Source organism: Solanum lycopersicum, chromosome 11, assembly GCF_036512215.1.
Source record: "Solanum lycopersicum chromosome 11, SLM_r2.1".
Lineage (NCBI taxonomy): Eukaryota > Viridiplantae > Streptophyta > Magnoliopsida > Solanales > Solanaceae > Solanum > Solanum lycopersicum.
This window is the reverse complement of record NC_090810.1, coordinates 18,306,717-18,326,540: the sequence shown is the minus strand read 5'-3', so window position 1 is coordinate 18,326,540 and position 19,824 is coordinate 18,306,717.

The following is a 19,824-nucleotide window of genomic DNA, read 5'->3' as shown; positions in this document are numbered from 1 at the left end:
TTTCTATTCCAAAATAAATGAAAATAACTAGCGAAATAAAAGGAGACAAGTAACAGTTTCGAATGTTGGCGTTTAATCAATTAATCAAAGTAACTAGGGTTTACGTGTTCCCCACAGGTTCATAACTTGATAAGTCTAACTATAACAATTCTTTCCTAGTATCTTGCATGCAAAGTGATAAGTTATGTATTTCTAAATCCTTGGTCCGGCATCTAGAAAATTTCACTCCGCACCTTGGTTCGGCTAGGTGTGTTGCTATCCTATCCCTTATCTTTACCTCATATTAAGCATCATATTCTATATTTGACTAAGTTATTACCTCATACCAATCAATACTAGCCTATTAGATAGTATACACTAAATCTATATTGATAATTCTTTTCCTATTATCTACCTCCTTGGTTCGACAAGTAGCATTTAGGCGAGTTCTAACGTTGGTCATCCGTTAAAAAGACTTCTAAACGAAATAATTATTAATACATGTAAGACACTATTCTAGAAATGTTATTTTAGTTAGGTTTTACCTCATTATTTGCCTATGGTTCCCACAACACTAGTGATGGAGTTTATTTACCCATAGTCATAATCACAATATACAAACATATGGTATAAGAATTCATATACTTACTTCAATGAGAAAGAGTAAAATCCGAAAGTTCGCTTGATTAATCAACAAAAATCACCAACAATCAATTCAAATAATCTCCAAATAATCAAGAATCTAACAATAATCAAAGTTCTAACAATGATCCAGAGTCTAACCTCAAAAACGAGGTTTTTCGAACTATTTATAGAAAATAAAAACCTAATTAAACAAGGACTCTATTTGCTGGAAATCTGTCAAAAACGCGGCTGGATCGACGGACATCGCGACGGATCGTCGTGGTCACGACGGACCGTCATGGACTACGTCGTTCCATATTTGATGAAATTTCTTCTGCTGCTCTCTCATTACCCTCGACGGCAGGTATGACGGATCGTTACGAGCACAACGGTCCGTCGAGGGTCTCTGTTCCAAAACACTTGAACTCTTGGAATATGGGTACTGGGCTACTTCTCTGATCTTCATGACGAACCTGCAGGACTGACCGTCATGGCTACGACCGTCCGTCACGTTTTTTGTAACCCCACACTTGGTCAGACTTTCCCATCTTCCTTAAGCAGCTGCACTACGCTGCCACCTACGGACCTTCACAAGCATGACGGACCGTCACAAGCTCTGTAGGTGGTCTCTTCTGCATTTCTTCGCTCAAAAACTTCCGCATTCATCATTGGACAGATTTCCTACAAATAAGGAAAAACTTATATAAAAATTAGTACAAAAAGGCTTTTGGACACACTAAACTTAAGAAAAAGTATTAATAATACCGTGAAACCACGGTATATCAACACCCTCAACATAAATTTGTTATTTATCCTCAAGCGACGCACTATGACTCAATACACAATCTTTGTACAATAGTATCCATGTTTTATCCTTTGCAATCATTTGGTTATCAATCCCGATTAATCTCATCATATTTATGCATGCTATAACTATTAGGCTTGAATTATGTTGAATCAGACCATGACACAGACTCACCATCCACTAACACCTATCCTCTTCAAATTCTCACCGAGGTGCTAATATTTTTGGTAATGCAACTAGTGTCCTCACTTCAAAACAAAATCCTCATTTGTCACACAATGATTTCAGTTTGAGTATAAGTATTACTTTTCAACACTCACTCTCATAAAAAACTCACACTCATTCATACCTATTTCCATAAGCTTGCCCTTATTTTCACTGCTTTATGTTCGCTATACAACCCTTAGGATCATGATAGGACTTTCTTAGCTTGTAATATAGGCTCAGGGTCAGGTAGGGTATATTTAGGTATACTTTAGTGACTTTTTGCCTCCTTGACATATCGGCTAAACATACCATTTTCTATCATTTTATTTTGCCCAGTTTCCCACATTCTTTCACCTTACTATTTTCCTTTTTTTCTTCATTTGTGTAAGTGACTCTTTTCTTTTCTTGCTTGTATATTTTTTTTTCATTTTTACTTTTCTTTCAAGTAATTTTTGAGTCACTTTACTTTTGTTCATTCTCTCTCTTTATTCTTTCAACCCCACTTTCCAGAGCATTCCTCATAATAGCCACCCTCAACTCATGGCTTTGCCATGAGTCAAAGTACAATACCCAAAGTTGGGTCAAGGCCATAAAAAGGTTGTTTACTGCATTATCCACCCTCAGCTTATGCTTTTGGCATAAACTGAGGTGCACATGTCCAAGGAGGGACCAGGGCAAACACATTATTCCCAGAAAGATCAGTTGGGGTGAGAAAGAAAGATCTAATTTAAGCTCAAATCATTTTTATCAAAGAAGGATAAATTTCATTTGGTTTTCTTTTATTTAGGCTAAAACTGGGCTATATTGAATAATTGCCTATGATCCATTCCTAATTGTCTATTACAGCTTACTTTTAGCAGGACTAACCAGGCTAGTTCTAGCTCAGTACAAATAGTGGACTATTCAAATCTTCCTCACACTCACTTGACATCTCATCACTCTACCAGATTATCAGACACCTAGTTCGAATTTTAGACTTAGGGTCATGCAGTGGTGTACCTCTATGTCATGCTTATAGCCACACATTTATCAATTACCATGCCTAGTCATGCATCATTTTCCATTTTATCAGGATACCATTTTAGCCATCATGCTTCAGAATTAAACTATGTACACAAGATATTAGACATGCCGGTTCAACTGAAAAAGTAATCAGTCTTTCGGGGAAAAAGAACATAGGCAAGAAATCTCAAAAGAGGATAGTGAATTGGCCTACTCAGACTTCACCCTAGCACTCACTTTCCATTTACCCCACCCCAACAAAAAGACATGCAATTGTCCCCAATGCATAAAAAATTGAAATACTAGAGTGGTAGGTGAAGCAAACCTGGGGCACAAAGCGCTGACGATCAGCAAGCTGGTGGGTCCGGTTCCCCGGAACCCACTACTTGTAATATGGACACTCTCAGTGGTATCCTCAGCATGAACAACACTATCAACAGTGCCTCCCGCTATCTCCACAGTTCTGGAGCTAGACGCCCAAGAAGCTAACTCTTCTACTTCATCTGATGCGCCTCCTCCTCAAAAAGCGAGGCTCTCCTAGCATCCTCCATCTCATGTCGCTCCTTCTTCCGTGCTCGCGCCTCATCCTCCTCTCGACCCCTACGCCTCTTGGCATGCTCTCGAGGGGGAGGTGGTGGAATCTCTAAAGTGGCGAATAGGGCCACTATCATTGTGTCTTCAGCAGGCTCTGTAGAAGGGGCCTCAGACTCATTCACCCTAGTTCTAAGATCGTATCAATATATGCTCGAAGACTACCGACCGCAGCCTGAAGGTTCGACACATCCACCGGAGGGGATGGTCGGGCTAGAACTCGCAACTCAAAAGCGTCCAAGCGCTGATGAACCTTAGCGATCTTCCTCTCTGTGTGATGGACAATTCTCCGCACCAAGCTCTCTTCTGCCTCAGCAATAGACTTCTGCATCCAAGGCTGGATGTGATACAGAAGTGTGGCCATTTCTGCCTCTAATTTCTAAACCCTAGCAAGCGGGACCAGAGCGGAGAAAGGGGCTGAGTGAGAGGAGCTAGGGGTAGTGCTACTACCCGGGATAGACTCGATCGGGGTAGTGTCAGTGGAAGCCGCTTGCTTAGCCTTGCGGGCCTGTGCTACCGTCTCATCCAGATTGTCACCAAGAGGAGGCAAATCTAGATGGGGCCCTCTGCATGGAGCCAACTCATTGGCCTCATCCCTGATGAGGCCGATATCAATTGTGCCCAGCGGGGTCTTGAGTTGATCAACGTGCCATATAGGCACACAGACAGACCTGCATAGAGAAAATATCATACACGGGAAAGGGTAAGTAGTTGTGACTTTAAAAGTCTTCTCGTGCATGACCGCCTGTAGAAGACACGCAAAATCTACCTCGAACCGGATATCATTGCCGCCACCAGTACTGCTCGATCCCGTGGGACAATACTATTAGCGGCTGTGGGGGAAAGGCAGTGGCGGACAATCAACCACAAAAACTTCGCCGTGAAAGTCAGGTTGGCCTTCTTGATGACCCCCTTCGACTCAGTCACCCAGTCGGCAATGGACAAGTGCAGGGCCATCCACCTCTTGGAGGTCTCTCTCAGCGATGGCTCACGGAGAAATTGCCATCTTTGACAATCTGCCATCGGTAGTCAAACTCGGCAGTGAGAGGGGTCCGATTAGCATCAACATTCTCGTCGTATAGAAACCGGCCGATAGCAGGCAGGGAGATATCAACCGGAACACCACGTACTCGGACCTGCTCTAGTGGGGCCTGTTTGGAGGGGGCAGCCCGCCTATTAATCTGCGATTGGAGAGTCGCTACGTAGAACTCTCGGACCAGCTCTTCACTATAACGTCCCAACAGACGTGCTGTCCACTCCAGTCGATGTCTGGTGAAGAGATTGTGGATCTCAGGCATCGTTGGGAGACTTCCCGTAAGGACCCGCCACAACAATGTAAGTGTCCGAGTCATAACTCCTTTGTCATTCAGGAACTTGGCATCGGATAGACTTGAAACTGCCCTTCTACACACCACCAGTTGGGCTGGTCGGTGACCGGGGTGAGAGCACGAGCTGGTGAACCGGGTGTGGATTCTGAACTGTCAGCCTCATCAGACGAGGCCGACGCTGCAGCGGTAGAGGGTGCGGGAACCTCAGCAGATCCGGATTCTTCCTCCGACCACGAAACTCCTAAGGAGTCAGATGCTCCTTCTTCATTAGTGGCTGACCCAGAAGGTGTGTCGGTCAGTGTGCGCTCCTCATTAGACTAGGAGGCAGTGACTATGTCGGACGCCACCATTTTGGGTGAGGATCTTGCAGCACGTGCAGCACGGGATGGGGTGGAAGTGCCTGGGGGCACGTACTCAGGGTCATGCTCATCATCAGAGCCAATGACCAGGCGAGCAGACGGGGCAACAGACTTCGATCGCCCGCGTGCATAGACTCGATCTTGTTTTGGTGTCATAGTAGATAGTACCTGTAAAGGATCAATATTAGTACTAGAAGGAGCAAACAAGACAAGCAAAACCACACAAAATAAATAAAAAAATAAAATAAAATGACATTGCTATAGTAACAGTGAAACACAACGGACCAGGTGACGGTTCGTCGTGAGTACGACGGACCATCATGGGGTCCGTCGTGTCTTTCTTAGACTATGTTTATATGGAGAACCCTTAAGGAGAGTCTCTTACAAGTAGACGGTATGTGCAGGACGGACTGTCACAGGTAAGATGGTCCGTCGTAGGTGTATGTCAGAGGACACTTAAAAGATATATGGAGACCCTAGAAGAGGGGTCTCTGACCGTCATGACGGTCATGAAGGACGGATCGTTGAGGGTATGACGATCTGTTGTAAGTGTCCGTTTGAGGACACTTAGAAAAAAATGAGAGACCCTTAGGAAAAGGGTCTCTGACAACCAGAACGGTTGTGCAGGACGGACCGTCGTAGGTATGACGGTCCGTCGCATGTGTCCGTTGAAGGAAACTTAGAAATAGTGAGAGACCCTTAGGAATAGGGTCTTTGACAACCAGAACGGATGTGCAGGACGGACCGTCGCGGGAACAACGGTCCATCGCATGTGGCCGTTGGTGGACATTTGGAGAAATATTGGACAGTGGAGTGTTAGGGAGGTTGGAAGGGACCCAGTGACGGTCCATCATGAATACAACGGTCCGTCATAGGGGTCTCGTTTTGTAACTCAATGACAGAACTGGAGATGCCCCATTCATCTCCTATGACCCAAATCGAATTGGTAGTGTTTTGACCTACATTTGTCTAACCCAATTACCTAGTAAACTAGCAATGCTAAGGCACTTATTTCTAGGGTTTTAACAAGGCAATTTTGGGAATCTTTTAACCTAGGTCAGACAAAATTTGATAAAGAATGAACGTATCAAAAAGAACTAGACTACTAATAATTGATAAACAAAAATGCAATATAAATGAGTACAAATTAGAGACACATACTTGAGAATTTAAGAAAAACAAGAGGGAAAAGGTACTTGGTGATCAAGAAGACACCCACAGCAACAGCTCCAACTAGTAGATGAGGACTTTTGGGACTTTGGAGAATTTGGGGAAAATGATCAGTTGATGAGGGAGATGATTTTAGAAGTTGAAAAGGGAGGGAAATAGGAGGAAGAGTGAAGGAACGGGGTGAAATGAAGGGTTGGGGGTGCTAAATGTTGAATTTTTTTTAAAAACCCCCTGCCGGGTCGGGTCGGGTACGCCTCATTAATGACGCGATGATTCCACGACGATGGTCCATCTCATTTGTGACGGTCCATCGTTGGTTCCGTCGCGTGTGCCCTAGTTTGAAAATAATAGAAAGAAGTACCTGGCACGACGGATTCATGCGACGGTCGGTCACAGTTGACATAGTCTGTCGTTGTATCTGTCAGTGACTCCTGCAGAGTAATTTTTCAGCAGAATTTCCTGGTGATGTGCCTGCAAATTAAAAACCCATTAGTAGAAAATGCTACCATTACTAGAAAGAAAAACTATAAGTATTGGGCTGCCTCCCATCAAGCGCCTGATTTAACGTCGCGGCACGACTGAAGACACTTGATTACTCAGCCTTCATCAAGATGGTATGCCTCTATAACTTCATTCACCGATGCAGTATGCCCAAAATAGAGTTTTATCGTTCTCTATTCACCATAAACCGCACTCCCTCCTTGGTTTTTAACTCAACTGCTCCATGAGGGAATACTTGGGTGATCAAGTAAGGGTCAGTCCGTTTGGAGTTGAGCTTGCCCGGAAGACAAGTTAACACAGAACTATCTAAAAGCACCAAATCCCCAACCATAAACTCTTGTTTTATACTTTTTTTTTCATTCTCCTTCTTCCTCTTTTCTTTGTGGGATATGGCGGATACCGATTGGAGCTCACCACTCTGCCTCATGGTCCTACAAATGTTGAAGGTCGCTTCTTCATTGTTTAATCGAAATTTCATCTGCCCCTTTTCCATATCAACTAAGGCTCTACCTGTAGCAAGGAATGGCCTCCATAGAATAATAGGCACTTCAAAATCAACTTCACAATCAAGAATAACAAAATCTGCTGGAAATATGAAAGACTCCACTTTTACTAGCACATCATGGAATATCCCTATAGTCCTTTTCACTGTTCGATCAGCCATCAGTAGCCGCATCGCAGTGGTTTTTCGGTCACCCAAACCAAACTTCTTGTAAATCGAGAGGGGCATGAGATTTATGCTTGCCCCCAGATCACATAATGCTTTCGCAAAATGTAATGACCCGATTGTACAAGGAATAGTGAACGCACCCGGATATTCTTTCTTTTGTACGAGAGATCTTGTAGCAATAGCACTACAATGCTGCAGTCTATCATCATCCTCGAAAGTGACCGATCTTTTCTTTGTAACTAGATCTTTCATAAACTTGGCATAACCGGGCATTTGCTCTAGAGCTTCTACCAAAGGGACATTGATAGAAAGCTGTTTCAGCATTGTTATGAAACGCCGATATTTACCATCCTCGGTCTTTTTCACAAATCTCTGAGAGAACGGTGGTGGTGGTCTAGGCATGAGAATTACCTTCATAGGGACTTCTGCATCTTTTCCAGTGCTCTCCTCTACTTTACCACTACCCTTTACCACCTTATCATCATCCTTTCACACCTTTTCCTCATTAGGCGGCATAGGTGGGTCAATGGGTTGGTTACCACCCCGAGTAGTGATTGTCATACAGTGTGCATTATTTTTCAGATTTTGGACAGTGTTGCCAGGAAGAGTGACCGGTTGCCTTGTGTTCACAGTCGCAGATAATTGGGCCATTTGCAACTCGATCTGCTTAATCGATATTTCATGTGTATCAACTTTTTTCTCAATACCTGCTAAATCACACCTTAACTCTTTAATGTGCTCATCAATAGCATCAAACCTCCTCATCATTTTTTTCAACATATCCTCAACTCGCGCCATACTATCTCCACCATCCCTAGGAGTAACTTCACGATTTTGAGGAGGTACATAGGGCCCATTCCTATCATTTCTGTTACCGTAGTTACCCTTGTTAAAGTTGTTGTCACGGTTGAAGTTTCCATCTCGAACATAACGACCCTCACGGTTATAGTTACCATAGATACAACCTTGGTTCCCTTGACCTTGGCGCCAATTATCCTGATTTGAGCCTTGGGCGCTTGGTCGAAACCCCTCGTCGGCTCATTTACTGCATAGGAGTCCTCCGATAATAACATTCATCATTATGAGGTGGTGGTTTAGGCAAGTAGTTAACTGCATTTATCTTTTCTGCATCCCCACTGATATGTTTTAGTACCAACCAAGCTCAGTTCTCATCTGAGCCATTTCTTCACGAATCTGATCTGTGGATGGGTTGTAAGTGGACTGCACTGCGAAGGTATTTTTCCCGGTATCTAATTTCCTAGTACTCCAAGTTTTATTATTCCGGGAGATTTTCTCTAACTTTTCAGCAATCTCAGTATAAGGACACTCCCCATAAGATCCACCTCCTATAGTGTCCAACACCGCTTTGTTATTATCATCCTGTCCCCGATAGAAGTATTCCTTCAGTGACTCATCATCTATACGGTGATTTGGAACACTTCTTAAGAACGAGGTGAATCTATCCCAAGAACTACTAACTGACTCTCCTGGTAGTTCCACAAAGTTGTTCACACAGTCTTTGTGGTTTAGTTTCTTGGAGACCGGATTGTAGCGTGCTAAGAAAACATCCGTTAGTTGGTTACAAGTGAAAATTGAGTTGTAAAGGAGCTTAGTGAACCATATAGCATCCTCTCCCATCTGTGAGAGAAGAAACACTCTAAGCCCTATTACATCTAAGTCCAAGTCAGGCCTCCCTACACAACTCTTACACACTTCCCTTACCTTAGCTATATGGGCATGTGGATCCTCAGAAGGTAGCCCTGAAAACAAACCTCTGGCAGTGAGCATTTGCATCAAGCTACTAGTTACCACGAAGGTATGGCCTGGAGGTAGAGCAGGCAAGGCAAGTGGCCCATCGGAGTCTGCTATGTTGTCATAGCCTCTGTAGTATGCTTGGGGCTGTGGAGCAGGATTTTGTCACCTCTGGTAGTGTTCACCCAGAGCATCGGGTAACAACTGACCATGAACATAAACCGGAGCTGGAATGTTCTACTTTGGATCATCATCATTAATTCCCAAGTTTCTATTCATGTTGCGTATTGTACACTCTAATTCGTGATCGTATGGAAACAAGGGTTCTCTTCCTCTCCGTGTATTTTGCATACAAGGAGGGTGGTTCTTCACAAATCAAAAACAATAAATCAAAGAAAAATCAAGAAAATATCAACTAAACTATAGTAATAAGTTTAAATTAATCTTAAAGCTACTTTCCCCGGCAACGGCGCCAAAATTTTATACGCTCAAACTTACTTCTCAAATAAGAAGTAAAGCGTCGTGTCAAGTAAATAACCCAACTAGTGAGGTCGGGATCGTTTCCACGAGGAAAATAGTTTAGACTTAACTTCAATCTATTATTACTATTTTTCAGTCAATTACTTCCATAGAAAGCATAAAATGATAAAATAAAAGGGGGGGGGGATTTCTATTCCTAAATAAATGAAAATAACTAGCGAAATAAAAGGAGAAAACTAACAGCTTCGAATGTTGGAATTTAATCAATTAATCAAAGTAACTAGGGTTTACCTGTTCCCCACAGGTTCATAACTTGATAAGTCTAACTATAACAATTCTTTCCTAGTATCTTGCATGCAAAGTGATAAGTTATGTATTTCTAAATCCTTGGTCCGGCATCTAGAAAATTTCACTCCGCACCTTGGTCCGGCTACATGTGTTGCTATCCTAACCCTTATCTTTACCTCATATTAAGCATCATATTCGATATTTGACTAAGTTATTACCTCGTACCAATCAATACTAACCTATTAGATAGAATACACTAAATCTATGTTGATAATTCTTTTCCTATTATCTACCTCCTTGGTCCGGCAAGTAGCATTAAGGCGAGTTCTAACATTGGCCATCCGTTAAAAAGACTTCTAAACGAAAGAATTATCAATACATGCAAGACACTATTCTAGAAATGTTATTTTAGTTAGGTTTTACCTCATTATTTGTCTATGGTTCCCACAACCCTAGTTATGGAGTTTAGTTACCCATAGTCATAATCACTATATTCAAATATATGGAATAAGAATTCATGTACTTACTTCAGTGAGAAAGATTAAAATCCGAAAGTTCGCTTGATTAATCAACAAAAATCACCAACAATCAATTCAAAGAATCTCAAAATAATCAAGAATCTAACAATAATCAAATGTCTAACAATGATCCAGAGTCTAACCTCAAAAACGAAGTTTTTCAAACTATTTATAGAAAATAAAAACTTAATTAAACAAGGACTCTATTTGCGGGAAATCTGTCAAAAACCCGGCTGGATCGACGGACATCGCGACGGATCGTCGTGGTCATGACGGACCATCATGGACTCCGTCGTTCCATACTTGATGAAATTCTTCTGTTTCTCTCTTCATTACCCCCGACGACAGGTAAGACGGATTGTTACGAGCACAACGATCCGTCGAGGGACTCCGTTCCAAAACACTTGAACTCTTGGAATATGGGTACTGGGGCTACTTCTCTGATCTTCATGACAAACCTGCAGGACGGACCGTCATGGCTACGACGGTCCATCACGTTTTCCGTAACTCCACACTTACACAGGCTTCCCCATCTTCCTTCAGCAGCTGAACTACGCTGCCACCTACGAACCGTCACAAGCTTCGTAGGTGGTCTCTTCTGCATTTCTTCACTCAAAAACCTCTGCATTCATCATTGGACAGATTTCCTCCAATTAAGGAGAAAATTATATAAAATTAGCACAAAAAGGCTTTTGGACACACTAAACATAAGGAAAAAGTATTAATAATACCTTGAAACCACGGTATATCAGCATCACCAAAAGAAGTTGAGTACCACAACTTCCAACGGTTTCACTAGTGCTTTTGCTGTGATTTTTTTTATCACATGCAAAATCAGCTTCTGAATATCCAATTAAATAAAAGAATTCCATAACCCCATTTCAGTGGTCCTAATGAGATATGAGAGCTAATGAAGCTGGTTTTTTGAAAGAGAATCTCGTCTAGATTTTGTAATCTCGTTTTTCCAAAATTAAGTTTTCAAGATAGCTGGTGTTGTGTCTCCATTCCCTTAGAATGTTTACTTTATCGACTGGATTATCGACTCTACTTCTGCAGTAGCTGACTCTTCAGTTAAATTTTGTGGATACTTTTGGAATCTCGTCTGCTGGTTTGGATGTATCAATTATATCCTCACCTTCTTCACTGTCTTTTTTCACTTTTTGTATCAAAATTTTCAAGATTTTTCTTACCATAATACTCCTGCCCAAAAAAGGATCAGGAAGACTTTGATCGAGTGGCATTTTTATTGATGTAGTGATCAATTTTTCTTTTATGCCACTCAATTTTGCTTATGTGATCTGCTTCTTTGTATGTCCAAGCCACATCCAAGGGTAGATTGAGTTTCAACAAGATCACATGATGGTGAAAGTTCCAATTCCAATTACTTCTCATTTTGCATTATTTCCAAATATTACAAATACTCAAGCAATGTTTTTAAAATTTTGAATTTTTTTTCTCTTTTCGCACATCTGTCTTGAGCATCCACTGTCAATTACCCACATTTCTTCTTGTAGGTTTTTCTGGTATGCTTCTGCAAAACAAGTAGATTAATTTCTTTTTAGTACCCAAGTATTTTTGGGTCCTTCAGGGTTAGGATTAAAAACTTTTGGTTTCCAAATCCATTTTCCAGAAGAAAATTTCCTAATATTAAAAGATTTGTGACCTATGTCACCACAAGTATAACAAGAGAAACTAATAGCAGATTTCACAGTATGATAATAGGAATTAGATAAAAATCTATTGGATCTTTTGCAACTTTGATTAGAAGATCTTCTCCCGTTGAAAGTAGTTTTGTTATAGCTTACAGAGTTATGACTAGGATATTTTCTGATATTGTTCAACTATAGTTTTACTTTTTCAGATTCTTGTGCTAGCAAGTCGAATTCACTTTGACTTGCTTTGAGAAGAATCTGTCACTCTTTCTTTTCTTGAGCAATCTTATTGTATACGTCGATTACTTTTTGTAATTCATTAGTAACCATGTCCAAAGAGTCCTATAAGTCATTACACTTAGAATACTTAAAAGATCATACAGTGCTTGTTTCATCTAGTGCCATGAAACATATGTTTGCGATTTCATCATGATTATCTTCAGATATTTCTCCTTGACTCCAGGCTTAGTATTTCTTTGATTATTTCTCCTTCTCGATCTAGGTAGTTTTGTTTGATAGGTCCTTGTTTTCCACAATGGAAGAACCGATCATCATTTCTTTTGAATTTTATTGAAGTTGAATTCCTGTTGACGTCTCTGTCTTCTTTTTCTAAGAAGTTGTTTGACTCCTCTATTTATGAGAGTCATTCCTTCGCTTTGATATTCATCAACTTCATCTCCAATGTCAGATGTCTCGACCGTAAATGCAACACTCTTCTTCTTTTCATCCTTATTGTACCTGTTAATGTGATTATGCTCATAAGCCATTAAATTACCTCGGAGCTCATCATATGTCATGTTCTGTAGTTCTCCATCTTCAAGAATTGCCGCTTAAGTTTCCCAAGCTTTGGGAAGGCACAAGCTTACTGACTTGTAACGAGTTTGAGTATAACATTTCAAGAGATTTTATTTCACAAACAATTTCACTGAATCTTGAAAACATGGATTCAACAATTTCATCATCTGACATTTTGAACAACTCATATTCATTTACGAGTGAGCCGATTCAAGGTTCTTTTACTTTAATGGTTCCGTCATAAGTTACCTCTAGTTTGTCCCACATCTACTTTCCAGTTTCGCAACTTGATATTTTGTCATATTGTGCTCCACTTACTACAAAATACAACAAACTTATAGCTCTAGCATTAGTTTGAATTACCTCTTATTGTTCCTTAGTAATATCAAATGATTCAAGATAAAAAAGTTTTTTAGTGCCATCTTTTTCAATCAATCGTGGAATAGGCTTCGGGCCCTTCTTGATTACCATCCATGCTTGATTATCATTTGAAAAGACAAAGATTCTAAATTTGTCTTCCCAGTGAGAGTAATGTTGTCCATTAAAATATGATGGTCGGTGTGAAAAAATTTCGTCTTGAAGTAATGCGCCAGGAATTAGATAGTGCGTCATTTGATCTTAAGTCACGTGTGGTTAAACACTGAATCTGTGAGAGCTGCTTTGATACCAATTGAACGTCAACAGGAGGATGAATTAAAGATCCATTTAGTGGACTTCCTACTCTGATCAGTTGACTCACCTGCACGTTAGTAAAACGTACAAACAGTAATGACAACTTGCAACAAGTAAATAACACACATTATCTTTTACAGGTTTGGATCATCGATGTTGTGTCCAGTCCAATCCCCTTGGGTTTCAAGGGTTTACTTAAGAGCTTGTTGAGAACTTGGGTTTTACAGAATGTTACAATTAAGAGCCCATCTGATGTGCAAATCAAGCCTTCTTCTTTGACATAACCTCTACCTGTATAACCTAGACTCAAATCTTTCTTTCTCTTTTCTTTACAATTGTTCACTCAGAGGTGTACAGAGTTTTATGTAATATGAAAGAAGATTACAATATAAGTTCAAGTGAAGGGCGTTCTTCACACTACTAATCTAGGTTGGAATATATAAATGATTACTTGTGCTCTTTGTAACAAAAACCCCAAAAGATTTATTTCAATCAAGGATTAGTTTAGGATGTCCTTGATTGAGGTGATTAATTGATCTATATCAATGTAATAGATAGCTTCCTCTACTTTTTTTTTGTTGGTTGGATTTTTATCTTGTATGATCGGCAGACTTCTTTACTAGGGGCTTGATTCATGGTTCTTCCCTTTCTTGATGACTTGGTTGTGATCTCTGCTAAGTGTGTGAGTGTTCTTCTTCTTTAAGATCTTTCTTTCTATGCTGAACAATATATTCCTTTCCTTATTTTGTTCCTTATATTGAGGATTTTCTTTCCAATTCTTCTCTGCAGCTTTAAACAAATACTCTTTTCCTTCTTCAAACAGTTTTTGCTGATAATTTCCTTTTGGATTCACATGCTTGATTTAATAAAAATATTCTTTGATTGAGTTCCAGCAATGACAAATTTATATTAAAAGATTTGATTTGAATACTTGAGTTCAGATTGATTTGAATGAAACTATCTTTTGTTAGATTGAGTTGAGCGAATTAATCTTCTCTTTAATTGATTGCTGCTGATTTGATTCTTGAAGCATCAATCTGTATGATTTTGTATATCTAACACAGTTGCACTAGTAATGATTTTCCTACGACACAATATCTTTGTCATTGTACAAAACATTATAAGTTAACAATCTCCCCCTTTTTAATAATGACAAATTTTAACTATACAATTTAGTTTAACTTCCTTTTTTATCAATTTTCTGACTCCTCCTTTCTGTATGCTTCCATCTTTTTGTATGCTTCCAGTATAGTTCTCAGAATTCTGCGCCTTTGACATAATCAAAAGGGAAAATAAAATAGACAAGAACAACTGGACAAACAGTAGACTAAGGAAATTTAATTATGAGCATGGTAATTTCATGGTATTTGAAGGAAATTAAATCTTTCTTCAAACAAGGGTTTTGTAAAACTATCAGGTAATTAATTTTCAGAACCAACAAGGTCAGATTGAAATCACCATTTTCAACAAGATTACGAATGAAAAAGATTCTTTGGACAGATACGTAGTTATATAAACTAATAGCATTGTACAGTCAATGAATATTGGAACGTCTTCAATAGATAAGTTGAGGTCCAATAATTGATGCATCACCAAAAGAAGTTGAGTACCACAACTTCCAACAGCTAAATTAGTGCTTTTGCTGTAATTGTTTTTATCACCTGCATAATCAGCATCTGAATATTCAATTTAAAAAAATACCATAACCTTTTTCAGAGGTTCCAATGAGATATGAGAGCTAATGAAGCTGGTTTCTTGAAACAGAATCTCGTCTAGATTTTGTATTCTGGTTTTTCCAAAATGAAGTTTGCAAGATAGCTGGTGTTGTGTCTCCATCCCTTGGGATTGTTTACTTTATCGACTGGATTAGTCGACTCTACTTCTATAGTAGCTGGCTCTTCAGTGAAATTTTCGTGGACACTTTTGGAACCTCGTCTGCTGGTTTGGATGTATTAATTTTATCCTCACCTGCTTCCGTGTCTTTTGTCCCTTTTTGTATCAAAATTTTCAAGATTTTTCTTACCATAATATTCCTGCCCAAAGCGGATCAGGAAGACTTTGATCGAGTAGCATTGTTGTTGATTTAATGATCAATTTTTCTTTTATCCCACTCCATTTTGCAGATGTGATCTGTTTCTTTGTATGTCCAAGCCATATCCAAGGGTAGATTAAGATTCTATAAGATCACATGCCGGTCTTTCTTTTCTTGAGCAATCTTATTGTATGCATTGATTAATTTTTGTAATTCATCAATAACCATGTCCAAAGAGTCCTGTAAGTCATTAAAGTTAGATAGTTATAAGATCTTACTTCACTTGTTTCACCTAGTGTCATGAAACATATGTTGGCGGTTTCATCATGATCACTTCAGATATTTCTCCTTGACTCTTGGTTTCGTCATTTCATTGATTATTTTTCCTTCTTTGTTCTGACCACTTTTGTTTGATATGTCCTTATTTTCCATAATAATAGCAGCGATCATCATTTCGTTTGAATTCATTGTTGTTGAATTCTTGTTGAGGTCTCTATCTTCTTTGTCTAAGCATTTGTTTGACTCCTCTATTTATGAGAGGTATTCCTTCGCTTTGATATTCATCGAATTCATCTCCACTGTCAGATGTCTTGGTCGTAAATACTGTCACACCTCTTTTATTTTTTTTACTATTGTTGAGGATATGACGGGTTTAAAAAATGTATATAATTATTTTTTTGTAGAGTCGCCACTTGGAATTGAGTTTTTTAGGTGTTCCAAGTCACCAGATAGTTCTTAGTTTAAAATAAAAAAAAACTTTTTTTTGGTTTACGAAAAACAGAGATTGGGTAAGGAATTCTATTGACCAGAAGGAAGATATGAGGCACCCCCCGAGTCCCGTGGTTCTAGCACGGTCGCTTTATTAACTTGTATTTGGCTAAAATAATTTATTTTTTTGGATAAAAGGGGAAAATTGTATTAATTAATATTTTTTTAAAAAATTGATTGGTCTAAAAGCGTAACCGCACACAAGACCCTTCTTTTTAGAAAAGAATACACACCAAGGATCGTAACAGAACATATGATGATATTTGAAGTTTTATTTTATTTTTTAAAGAAAAAACACAATAATTAATTAGTCAATGTTTTTTTAAAAAAAATAAATGATAAAATGAATAAAAAAAATGGTACAACATATAGACCAAGAAATGGTTAGTATTTATTTATTTATTATTATTAAAAAATTTCTACCATTTATATTTATTATTTTACCAAAAGAAAAAATATACAGACAATTAAGTCTTACTACTAGACAATGACAAGAAAAGAAGAAAAACAAAAAAAAACTTTTACAAAATTACATTTAAACTAATGATATACTAGTTTTAATTTCTTTTTCTTTTAATATGTATTGATAAAAATTTAAGAAATAACTAATTTGGTAAAAAAAAATTTATATAAAATGACTACCTTGACATTTTTGATATAAGATTGCAAAATAGCAAATTTTCTAATTGTTAAATTATTAGGTCAAATTAATCAAATTTGTATTTCACTTTAATAATCAATTCAAATATTTATTTAAGACAATTTTCATTTTTATTTTTTTTATTTGAAAAAAAAGGACCATATTTACATTTTTTTGCAAAAATAACCAGATTTAGATTATTTTTTTTTACAGAAATAACCAGATTTACATATTGCTTTTATTGCAAAATGACCAGATTAAACCCTTTTACAAAAATGACTAGTTTTACATTTTTTATATTTATTTTTTCTTAAGTTCTTTTTTCAAAAAAAAAAGTTACCAAAAACCTAAAAAATTGCGATTGTTTTTTTTTTTATTTACTAAAGCTAATATTTAAACTAAATATGATTAATAATATATATGTACATCATAATAAACACAATCATAATAGAAAAACTATAGAATAAGCTAATAAAAATATACAAACTAGGTAACATAAGGATAAACATAACCATACGAGAATCATAATAAACTTAGCAAAAAAAAATTAACAATTTTTCAAAAAAAAAACATACAAAGAACATAAACATTAATTCAAGATTACATTGAAATATAAAAAGAAATACCTAGAGTTGATGACAAGCAAATAATAGAAAATTCAATTGAATTTCCAAGACAACCCAAGAGAAATATCTTCTTCTTTTTTTAAGAAGAAGAAAGTTTTTTAAGTTTCTTTTTCTTGCAATTTTCTTTCTATATTTTTTTAAAAGATGGAAAAAAGAAGGGGGTTTAAATATGTGTTCAACATTAAACCTCAAACTTTTCTTGAAAACTTAAGAGTCAATGCATGCATTGGATTCTTTATTTTCCCAAGGTGTCACCCAAGATGGCCAATGAATTTTTTTTTATTTTATTTTAAGAAAAGTAAAATTAATTGAATGATTCCTTTTCCCTTTTAGGTGACCCATTTACTTAATTCATTAATTGAATATAGTTATATGGGTCATCAGAAAATAATAGGCCCAAATATCATTTAGATGACCCATTTCTTTTATTCATTGTTTGAATAATAGTTAATGGGTCATCTGAAAATAAAAGGCCCAAATGTCATTATGATGACCCATTTCTTTTATTTATTGTTTGAATAATAGCTGATAAGCCATCTGAAAAAAAAATCTAAAATAGGCCTAATAATTGACCCATTTCATCAAGACCCAAATAAATTGACCCACTAACACAAAATCTAAACATCTAAACAATTTTAAAGATCAAACACAACAAAAGAATGCGGAAAAAAGTGAAAACATATAATAATAAATATAAAACATAATAAAAATGATAATAATAATACTTCAAGCAACAACATCAACATGATAAACTTAAAGAATATTAATAACACGAATCCGACATCAAACGACTTATATGATCAAACGAAAAAAGATAATGATGAATTTGGATAAAGATTGAGAGGGCGGAAAGATATACATAACTTCCGGGTAAATGAAGGTAGCTGAAAAACTTTGCCAAAATTTTTTTGACGGATCTTAAACTTTAAATTTATATCAAATGATAACCCTTGAAGAGCTCTACACATTTATGTAAAGGGTTTGAGATGGGAATGACCGGAACTTTATAAATCTATGGAAAAAAGTAAAAATTCATATTTTGTTTTCCTTATATTTACGGAGTTTGGCTATAGATATGGATGAAAGGTTTGAAAGAAAAAGATGGTAAAATTTTAAAGATTTTTCCGGCCAAAAAGGTGGTGGCCACCGAACGGTGGTGGCGCAGCGGTGGCCGAACGGTGGCATGGTAGTAAGGGAAAGAAGAAAAACTAAAAAATATAAAATAAAAAAAAGCTAATTTTTTGGAGTTTTGTATTTTTGTTTGGGTACAATAATAGACTTTGGATCAAAATATAATGAATGGTTGAGATTAAATCTTGACCATTTCTATTGCCGGGGTAAAAATCAATTCGGCCAATCAGAATTGATCTAAATTAGCCCAATTTAAAAAAAATTGGGTCATTTGAGCCAATAAAATAATAAACAAATACCCAAAATACAAATAAATATAAAATTCCTTACTAAAATATTATAGGAGTAAAATAAACACGTCAAAAATTAGGTGTTCACAGCATGCCCCTCTTTGCTTGGAAATGTGAAGAGTTTTCAAGCAAATAAATTGAACGAAGTGGATAATTTTTTACTGTTTCAAACTCCGATGAAGCCATTTTGGAAAAGATAACCGCATCTTGCTTCAGAGATTGCCTACATATCCTTGATTAAAATGAAATCAGATCAGTGTAGTTCAAGAAACTTAGATAGCCGAAACTATCAGAAACAGTGACAAAAAGATTGCTTCATATTGCTTGTCATCATATACTGCCTATAGTTACAAAGAAAGAGTTAGAGAACTATGTCACTCTACATTTTAAATGTTACAAGATCCCTAAATGATGTATCTTCTTAGGATCTTGTCTAGATCTTTCACTTGCTATGTGCATTATCTTTGAGATCGATCTTCATGTTGTCTTGGCGGCTGATGGATCATTCTTAAGTGCATGTTATAACTTGAGTTGGTTGTTGAAACTCAAAACTCAAGATCACAAAATGAAGAACCCATGAAAAATATGTTTTCTTTAGAAAAGAATAAAACAAATGAGAATCTTGAACTAGGAGATTTAAACCTAGAATGAATAGGTTAAGTGAGGTGTGTTGCCCTGAGAGTTCCAAATAAGACGCATTGTCGTAAGATTTGATGTATCCCCAAAATGTGAATAGAGTGTGTATAACCTTTGAATGTTGGTGCGTATTGCTCCAGACATACATATAATGCGTATTGACCATGAATAGAGAATTGATCTGTATTGCATGTGAATAAGGAGTGGTGCCTACTACACATAAATTTAGATTGATGCGTATTGTACGAAATTCAGACTGGTGCGTATTTCATATGAACACAGGATGGTGCATATTGCCCATGAATAAA